An 8,583-nucleotide genomic window follows, 5' to 3' on the forward strand; every position below is an offset into this window, starting at 1 on the left:
CAAGGACACTAAGGACAATCACCCACAAAACACTCAAAGAATATGGCTGCCTAAATATGGTTCCCAATCAGAGACAACGATACACACCTGCCTCTGATTGAGAACCACTCCAGACAGCCATAGACTTTGCTAGATAACCCCACAAAGCCACACACCCAACACCCCACAAAACCCCAAGACAAAACACACCACAATAAACCCATGTGACCAAATAAATGAAGAAACACAAAATACTTCGACCAGGGCGTGACAATAGCCAAGTAATTTTTTACTCATTGTGTATTTATTATTATATGTTATTACTTTTTTATTATTTCTCTATTTTCTTTCTCTCTGCATTGTTGGGAACGGCCCGGCCCGTAAGTAATCAAATCAAATGTTATTAGTCACATGCGCCGAATACAACAACCTTACAGTGAAATGCTGACTTACGAGCCCTTAACCAACAGTGCAGTTTAAAAAAATATGGATAAGAATAAGAGATAACAGTAACAAGTAATTAAAGAGCAGCAGTAAAAAATAACAATATATACGGGGTGTACAGAGTCAATGTGTGGGGGCACCGGTTAGTTGAGGTAGCATGTACATGTAGGTAGAGTTAATTAAAGTGATTATGCATAGATGACAACAGAGAGTGGCAGTGGTGTGGAGAGGGGAGGGGGAGGCAATGCATATAGTCTGGGTAGCCATTTGACTAGATGTTCAGGAGTCTTATGGCTTGGGGGTAGAAGCTGTTTAGAAGCCTCTTGGACCTAGACTTGGCGCTCCTGTACCGCTTGCCGTGTGGTAGCAGAGAGAACAGTCTATGACTAGGGTGGCTGGAGTCTTTGACAATTTTTAGGGCCTTCCTCTGACACCGCCTGGTATAGAGGTCCTGGATGGCAGGAAACTTGGCCCCAGTGATGTACTGGGCCGTTTACATTACCGTCTGTAGTGCCTTGCGGTCGGAGGCCGAGCAGTGTCCATACCAGGAAGTGATGCAACCAGTCAGGATGCTCTTGATGGTGCAGCTGTAGAACCTTTTGAGGATCTGGGGACCCATGCCAAATCTTTTCATTCTCCTGAGGGGGAATAGGTTTTGTCGTGCCCGCTTCATGACTGTCATGGTGTGCTTGGACCATGTTAGTTTGTTGGTGATGTGGACACCAAGGAACTTGAAGCTTTCAACCTGCTCCTCTGAGAATGGGGGCGTGCTTGGGCCCTCCTTTTCCTGTAGTCCACAATCATCTCCTTTGTCTTGATCACGTTGAGGGAGAGGTTGTTGTCCTGGCACCACACGGCCAGGTCTCTGACCTCCTCCCTATTGGCTGTCTCGTTGTTGTCGGTGATCAGGCCTACCACTGCTGTGTCATCGGCAAATTTAATGATGGTGTTGGAGTCGTGCCTGGCTGTGCTGTCATGAGTGAACAGGGATTACAGGAGGGGGCTGAGCACGAACCCTTGAGGGGCCCCTGTGTTGAGGATCAGCGTGGCGGATGTGTTGTTACCTACCCTTACCACCTGGGGGCGATCCGCCAGGAAGTAAGCATTTCACTGTTAGTCTACACCTGTTGTTTAAGAAGCAGGTGACAAATAACATTTGATTCGATTTTTTACTTGATTTGATCATCTTATTTTACCATCTCGGCAGCTTCTAAAGGTTTTGATGCACATCATGGTCTGACATTAGGATTCTATTAGCCCAATTGACTGGGCTCTCCAGCTAGCACATTGCTGCTGAGATATCCTCAGTAGACTCATAATAAAACCTAAACACTTATTCTTAAAATTAAATGTTACAAAATAATGCAAATCCAATGTATTGCTTTTAGGTGTCAATAGAATGTAAATGTCAAAGTACAATTATATTGCAAGACCAGTATAACACATACTAGGAAATTCACAGGCTCAATGTAGATTTATTGCTTATCTCTTCACTCATCTTGATCACACTAATTACATCTAAGTACTGTGTGTGTGTGCTTGTGTGCGTGCGTGCGTGTGTGCACGTGTTTGTGTTTGCACATGTGTGTGCACGCATGTGTGTGTGTGTGTGTGTGTGTGTGTGTGTGTGTGTGTGTGTGTGTGTGTGTGTGTGTGTCAGAGACAGCTGTTGTTTGTGTAGGGCTGAGTGCTCAACCCGTCTTGTAATTAGACAAACGCTTCAGTTTAGTGAGTAGAGGAAAAAAATAGAGGAACTGGAATCCCCAATCTCCAATTCCTCCCTCCTCGACACACTACCCCTCCCCCAAACTGACACATGCACACACAAAAGAACTCACTCACACACACTCCAGACAATAATAGCTGAAGCCAACAGAAGCCCAGCTGACTTTGAGATATATAGTATCATCCGACAGGTGAATGAGAAAATGTTTCCAGCTTTTAGGAGTGAGAATTTAGCGACTACATCTACAATGTTATGTTATCTGTATTAATAACCGAAGTACCTTTTCTCACATATGTTTGGGAAACCTGTTGCATTCTTGACAGGATTGAGTCTATTTCACATTTTAGGGCAACTCATTTTGTTGTTGTTGAAGCAGCAGTAGCCTGAAGTGCGAGAAGCGCAGATGGAATTGTTTCAGAAAAAGAAAGAGGGAGAAGAGAAGGGAAAAGAACAGCGCCAACATCAGAAGGTAATGGAGGAAATCATGGAGCTACCGCTTTTTGTGAGAGGGGGGGATGGGTGGTTTTTAGATTCTCCCTCCTCCCTCTTCCTCTGTTCTCTCCTCTCATCTTTGTTCGAGTGCTTGAAGAAAAACACTCTCTACACCCTGAAATACAATAAACAAGTGAAGAACAACATATCTCAAACTTGAGAGAAGCACAGTACACATCCTCTGTCAAAGTATTTGTGTCGGCGTGTAGTTATAGGATATGTTATGGAGTCAATATGCACCTTTAGTTACATTTAGAGGACATTTCTAAGCATGGGACAGTGGAATAGTTTTATTCTCGTCAACTAAAGGAAATGCGTATTAATAGGATGCTACACAGTTGACACAATATGGATAATGGAAATTGCAAAAACACTTTTTGCCTTTACGGTTCACTCACTCAATGTGCACATCGATCATCATCATCATCATCATCATTGAGACAGTCCTTTGGGGCGGCAGAGTAGCCTAGTGGTTAGACCGTTGGACTAGTAACCGAAAGGTTGCAAGATCAAATCCCCGAGCTGACAAGGTCCAAATCTGTCGTTCTGCCCCTGAACAAGGCAGTTAACCCACTGTTCCTAGGCCGTTATTGTAAATAAGAATTTGTTCTTAACTGACTTGCCTAGCTAAATAAAGGTAAAAAATACAAATAAACAAAGGAATGATCATATCCTCTGGATGATGTAAGTCCTTATCTAATGAGGAGGGACTGGTCACAGCAGGGTGCCCCATCCTCCTACTCGCTGGGCTGGGGCCTTGCTCTGGGTCTTGTCTGCTCTGTCTAAAACCTCCATCCCGTCTTCCAAGAACTGCCCTGCATGCCTGTCATCTGTAAATCCCTTTTAGAGTGATGACACGGACCTCTTCATTGGAGGCAGTATTTTTCCCAAAACTTTTAGCAAATTTCATTCTTAATTGGAGTCATCTTAAATGTTGATGGCACTTGATCTGGCCTAATTCAGTGAGAGCTTGTCAAACAAGTAGATAACATGTTTGTGTGTCGACCGAACGTTGTCAATGATAACCAAACTCATTTGGATCTCAGCTAAACACCAATCAATGTGGTTTCCGAACCAAATTTTTATTTTATCCAAATAATAAAAACGTTACTTCAGTGAAAATGCATCGAAGGGGAAATTGAGATCAGATATAAAAGTAATTGGATACCAAAGCTGTGAAATCATTTGAGATCGTAGAGTTTTGTGGATTAAATTCCAAAAACAAAGGTGTCTTGTCAAGAGAATAATAAAATGTGTAAAATGGGAGTTACTGGAGGCCTTTAATCATGTGATGTGTTATCCAACTGGGTTTATGGCACTAAGTGAAACTTAGTGTGTTGAACCATGACATATTTCGGCTCTGAATACAACCAAGGCGATTGCCAATTGGAGGATAGAAATTTGCAATATGTCGTGTTATCATCATAATGATAATATTCCTCAATGTTCAACATGTTTTACAATTTTTTTGTTTGAATTGTAAGAATTCAGCATTTTTATTGTATGACTCCTTATTTTAGTTAATGAAATGTCTTTGGATACGTTTATTTAATCTTCCATCAACGCAAACAAAAACAACAGTCAGAAATCAGTCAGAATTGTACTTTTCCATTGCATACAGGAAGCTGTTTAGCACTTAGTTTATGAAAGCACAGAGAGAGAGAGAGAGAGAGAGGGAGAGGGAGAGAGAGAGAGGGAGAGAGAGAGAGAGAGAGAGAGAGAGAGAGAGAGAGAGGAGAGGGAGAGAGAGAGAGGGAGAGAGAGAGAGAGAGGGACAGAGAGAGAGAGAGAGAGAGAGAGAGAGAGAGAGAGAGAGAGAGAGAGAGAGAGAGAGAGAGAGAGAGAGAAACAGAAAGAGAGAGAGAGAGAGAGGGAGAGAGAGAGAGAGAAAGAGGGAGAGAGAGAGAGAGAGGGAGAGAGAGAGAGAAGGACAGAGAGAGAGAGAGAGAGAGAGAGAGAGGGACAGAGAGAAAGAGAGAGAGAGAGAGAGAGAAAAAAAAAAGAGAGAGAGAGGGAGAAGAAGAGGAGGAGGGCCAGAAAGACCCCCATACGTATTTACTCCATATCCACACTGCGTATTGACACTGTTCACACTCCAAGGCACAAACTGAACTGAATCTTCTGAATTGGAAGAGCGCTACTTCTGCTGCCACAGATGTGACCTTTAAAACTGATACAACTATCATGCAACAGCCCCACGCTTTCATGATTTACCTTAAAATACGTTCTCATGCAATATTAATGAGGTATACTTTGTTGAAGGATAAATCATTTATTCACTCCCTACTGCCTGCTTCCAACATCCCCATTAACCCAGCGCTCACGCTCAAATCCCTTATAGAAAACAGGGCTGGGAGAAACTATGTGAGGAGGGAGTGGAGGTGTTCTCTCTCACTCCACACTACCATCACTCCACTACCGTTCTATTGAAATGATAGATTTCTGTTTCCCCCCAGGCTTCAAAGTTTATTCACTACTGGTCTCTCACGGTTCCTGCTATTTTGCTTTTCGCTCTCTTTCTTCTCTCCCCCACCTCTACTCTCCTGTGTCTTTTGTATGAGGCCATTGCATCATCCCTATTGTCATGTTAATGCCCTGTTTGTTCTCTTTGCAGAGGCCTTACCATCCATCAAAGCATCTTCCAGCTTTTCATCTCGCCCAGACTATCTATACCTGTAATTAGGTTTGGGTGAGGGAAAAGATGGATTTGGTTTGCAGCACCATGCAGAGAAAAACAAGACATCAGGAAGTCCTTACCGCTGTTCTGGGACCAGCCCTTAATGGTGTCTAATTGACCTGGTCTGTCATGTGGCCATGGCTTCATACGGTCGGGGGGCGATTATCTACATGTGTCATCCTGAAAGGATTAGCATTAGTAGTGTGTGTGTGTGTGTGTGTGTGTGTGTGTGTGTGTGTGTGTGTGTGTGTGTGTGTGTGTGTGCGGTTGTGGGTGAGGGGTGGCTGCATGGGGTTGCTATAATTGCCTTCCAGATGAGATGTGAGTGAATCAGGAAAACATTAATGAATTAAGATAGTAGCCTTCAACCTAAAGCTAACCCAGTGATCCGGCTTCCAGATTTCCAGCATTGTAATTTGTACAACATAGAAATAGGTGGACAAATAGAAGAGGGCAATCACATTCTTTGCCTACTCAAATGCATGCATGGGCTTAACAACACATTATCTGAAAGAGGAGGGTTAAAATCTATTATCCAAGTGCTCTATAAAAGAGAGGAGTGAATCCAGCATCTCTTTTATTTACTTCCTGTCTCTGGTGCAGCTGTACTGCAGACACACACATCGCTTCAGTGACCTTCACGATGATATGAAACCGAAGGATGATGCCTCCGGTGTGTTTCTGGTGTGTCTCATCTCCCAAGATGGACAGCCGTGCATTATTGATCACAAAAAACTTCAACAGTGCTATGTACTGTGTCGCCTATGGAAGTACATTTGAGAGAACACATTATAGCAATTCAGGTTTTTCTGCTATAAAACGTGTGATGAAATGGTGTTAATCGGTTGCGTCTGTTTGTTTGTTTGTTTGTTCGTTGTTATCTCTCTTCCCCACGGTCTCTCTCCCGACCCCTTCTTGTTTGAAAACCCACAGGGAGGCTGGATGGTATAACTGGAGTGACATCTCCCTTACCTCTCCTCTCTGTTCTGTTGTTCACAAGGCGACGGTCCCTTCCATAACAACTCCCCCTCATCTACATTGAAAAAGAGGCCATTTCCTTTCAGCTAGCTTGTGTTCCTCTACTGGCTATGTTCAACATGCAGTTATAGTCTGAAGCTCATTGCAAGCATTTGAAAGTACGTTGAAAGAGCCCCATCAAACCAAAAAAAGTTTGTAATACCAGACTATTTGTCAAATAAATCCACATCTTTCTTCAAGAGAGAGCAATGCAATGCCCTTTTCATGTAGTATGAAACCTATTTACCTATTGATAGATGTGTCGTTTCGTCAAGCAGACCTTTAACAGCACAGATAAGGGGACTCTATACACCCTGCTATGCAAGCTGGCAGACACTATTTGATATCAGCCAAATAAAGAAATGAGAAATGAGAAAAACAAGACGTTTGTGTCCATTTGTGTGTGTGTGTGAGAAAGAAAGAAAGAAAGAATGAATGAATGAAAGAAAGAAAGAAAAAAAGAAAGATGACTGTGGTCAGATACAGGAAATGGCTCCCAAGTGTCATGTAGAATAGATATCTCATGCATTGACTCAAAAGTACAGAGTTGCTGCATATTAAGTGAAATAACCTAACCTAATATGAATTCAAAAATACAAGACAATGTAGAAATATGAAGATACAATACAAATCAAGGCAGGGGAAATTGGAAATACAAATAAAACAAGCAGCATTGATTCTAACAGCGAACACATTGATTCCTTTTGTATATTTGACCAATTATCTAATATTTGACCTGATACCCACATTTATCAGCCTACATATATCAATTAAATGTCATTTCTAATTAAATAACTGTGTATTGATTGCAATAATATTGGTAATCGTACATGCCCTGTGAGAAATTGTGATGCGTTTTTTTACATTTTCAGCTCACAGTAATGCACTCAAGAATCCCTGAGTTTAATTGAATTACTTTATTTATTCATAAAGAATTTCAGTTGTACTATTTTACAGGGGAGATAGATAGAGACACTGAGAGATGCTGAGAGCACATGGCTGTGCTTCCTCTGTCCCCTGTCGAGAGGCCACAGGGGAGGAATGCCCATAGCGAGCACTGAGCCACCCTGTCAGATGTTATTTCCATGATGCCTAAGAATGATTGGGTTCATAGATCCAGTTGCCCCTCTCTGACAGCAGAGGGGACACATCACCGTGGTTACCACACCTGGGACATGACGTATGGGCAGGATGGGAAACGTAGTCAGTACAAGGTCATACCAGAGGTCGTCGGCTCATCTCTACACCTGTCACACATCACGTATAACCCATATAATTATGCCAAGTCTTACTAATGGACAAAACACAGAATAGGTTTGATAATAATTAGAGGATCAATTCAAATGACTAGATTTTTTTATGGGATGACAGATGTATTCATGTGTGTAGGAAATGGCTGATATGATAATGACATGTTTTTTAGTAAAGGAAATATGTTGTTTTCCATCTCTGGAGACTACATTTTGTTGAAATGCGTACGAAGATGAATATTACCCCCTCAGCAAACAAGATTAATTGTGTTTTCTTATTATTTACTTAACTCATGGATATTCAGGTGACATCACAACATTATGTAGGCATAACGGTTACTGCTCTTTCTGGTGTTAGCCTAAACAGTAGCGGTGTGTGGGTAAAATCACCTGATAAGCCAACCACCGGGGAAGCCAACCACCGGGGAAGCCAACCACCGGGGAAGCCAATCACCGGGGAAGCCAACCACCGGGGAAGCCAACCACCGGGGAAGCCAGCCACTGGGGAAGCCAACCACCGGGGAAGCCAAGCCAGGGGGAAAAAAGCCATATTACTTTGTTTACTCAATAGCTTGTTAATTCGTATGCCTTGCGACCTTGATATATAGACCTAAATGTCGAGACAATAAGAAGACACAATGGCAGAATAAATTCAACCGAACCTTTGGTTCATCACAAAACCGGAGAGCAACCTCTGTCTGGTGGAATCTACAAAGCATTTTACATGTAACAAACAGTTACATGACATACAGATGGTCAAGCATTCTGTATTGATTTAGAACAACAGAGAGTTTCCACAAGTCACAAAGACAACAGGAGCTGCGCCCAACCATTCCAGCACCACTTCAACTTCAACATCATCAAATCACCTACGCTTAGTCTAATACTGTGACAAAACTAAAAGATACCAAAAACTATTTTGTCCAATCAACGTAAGATAAATATGATCTGGCTGTGTGTGTGTGTGTGTGTCTACTCAAATTTGGCTGTCCAGACAA

At 42.4% G+C, this 8,583-nt stretch overlaps 1 long non-coding RNA gene across 1 annotated transcript; it reads left to right on the forward strand.

The window, feature by feature from the left end:
- Positions 1-2,258: 2,258 nt before the first annotated feature.
- LOC115141373 (uncharacterized) lies at positions 2,259-6,703 on the forward strand. The gene is made up of 3 exons (XR_003865358.2): positions 2,259-2,339; positions 2,497-2,618; positions 5,256-6,703. It is a non-coding gene; the product is annotated as an uncharacterized LOC115141373 (long non-coding RNA).
- Positions 6,704-8,583: the final 1,880 nt, after the last annotated feature.

Source organism: Oncorhynchus nerka, linkage group LG14, assembly GCF_034236695.1.
Source record: "Oncorhynchus nerka isolate Pitt River linkage group LG14, Oner_Uvic_2.0, whole genome shotgun sequence".
NCBI lineage: Eukaryota > Metazoa > Chordata > Actinopteri > Salmoniformes > Salmonidae > Oncorhynchus > Oncorhynchus nerka.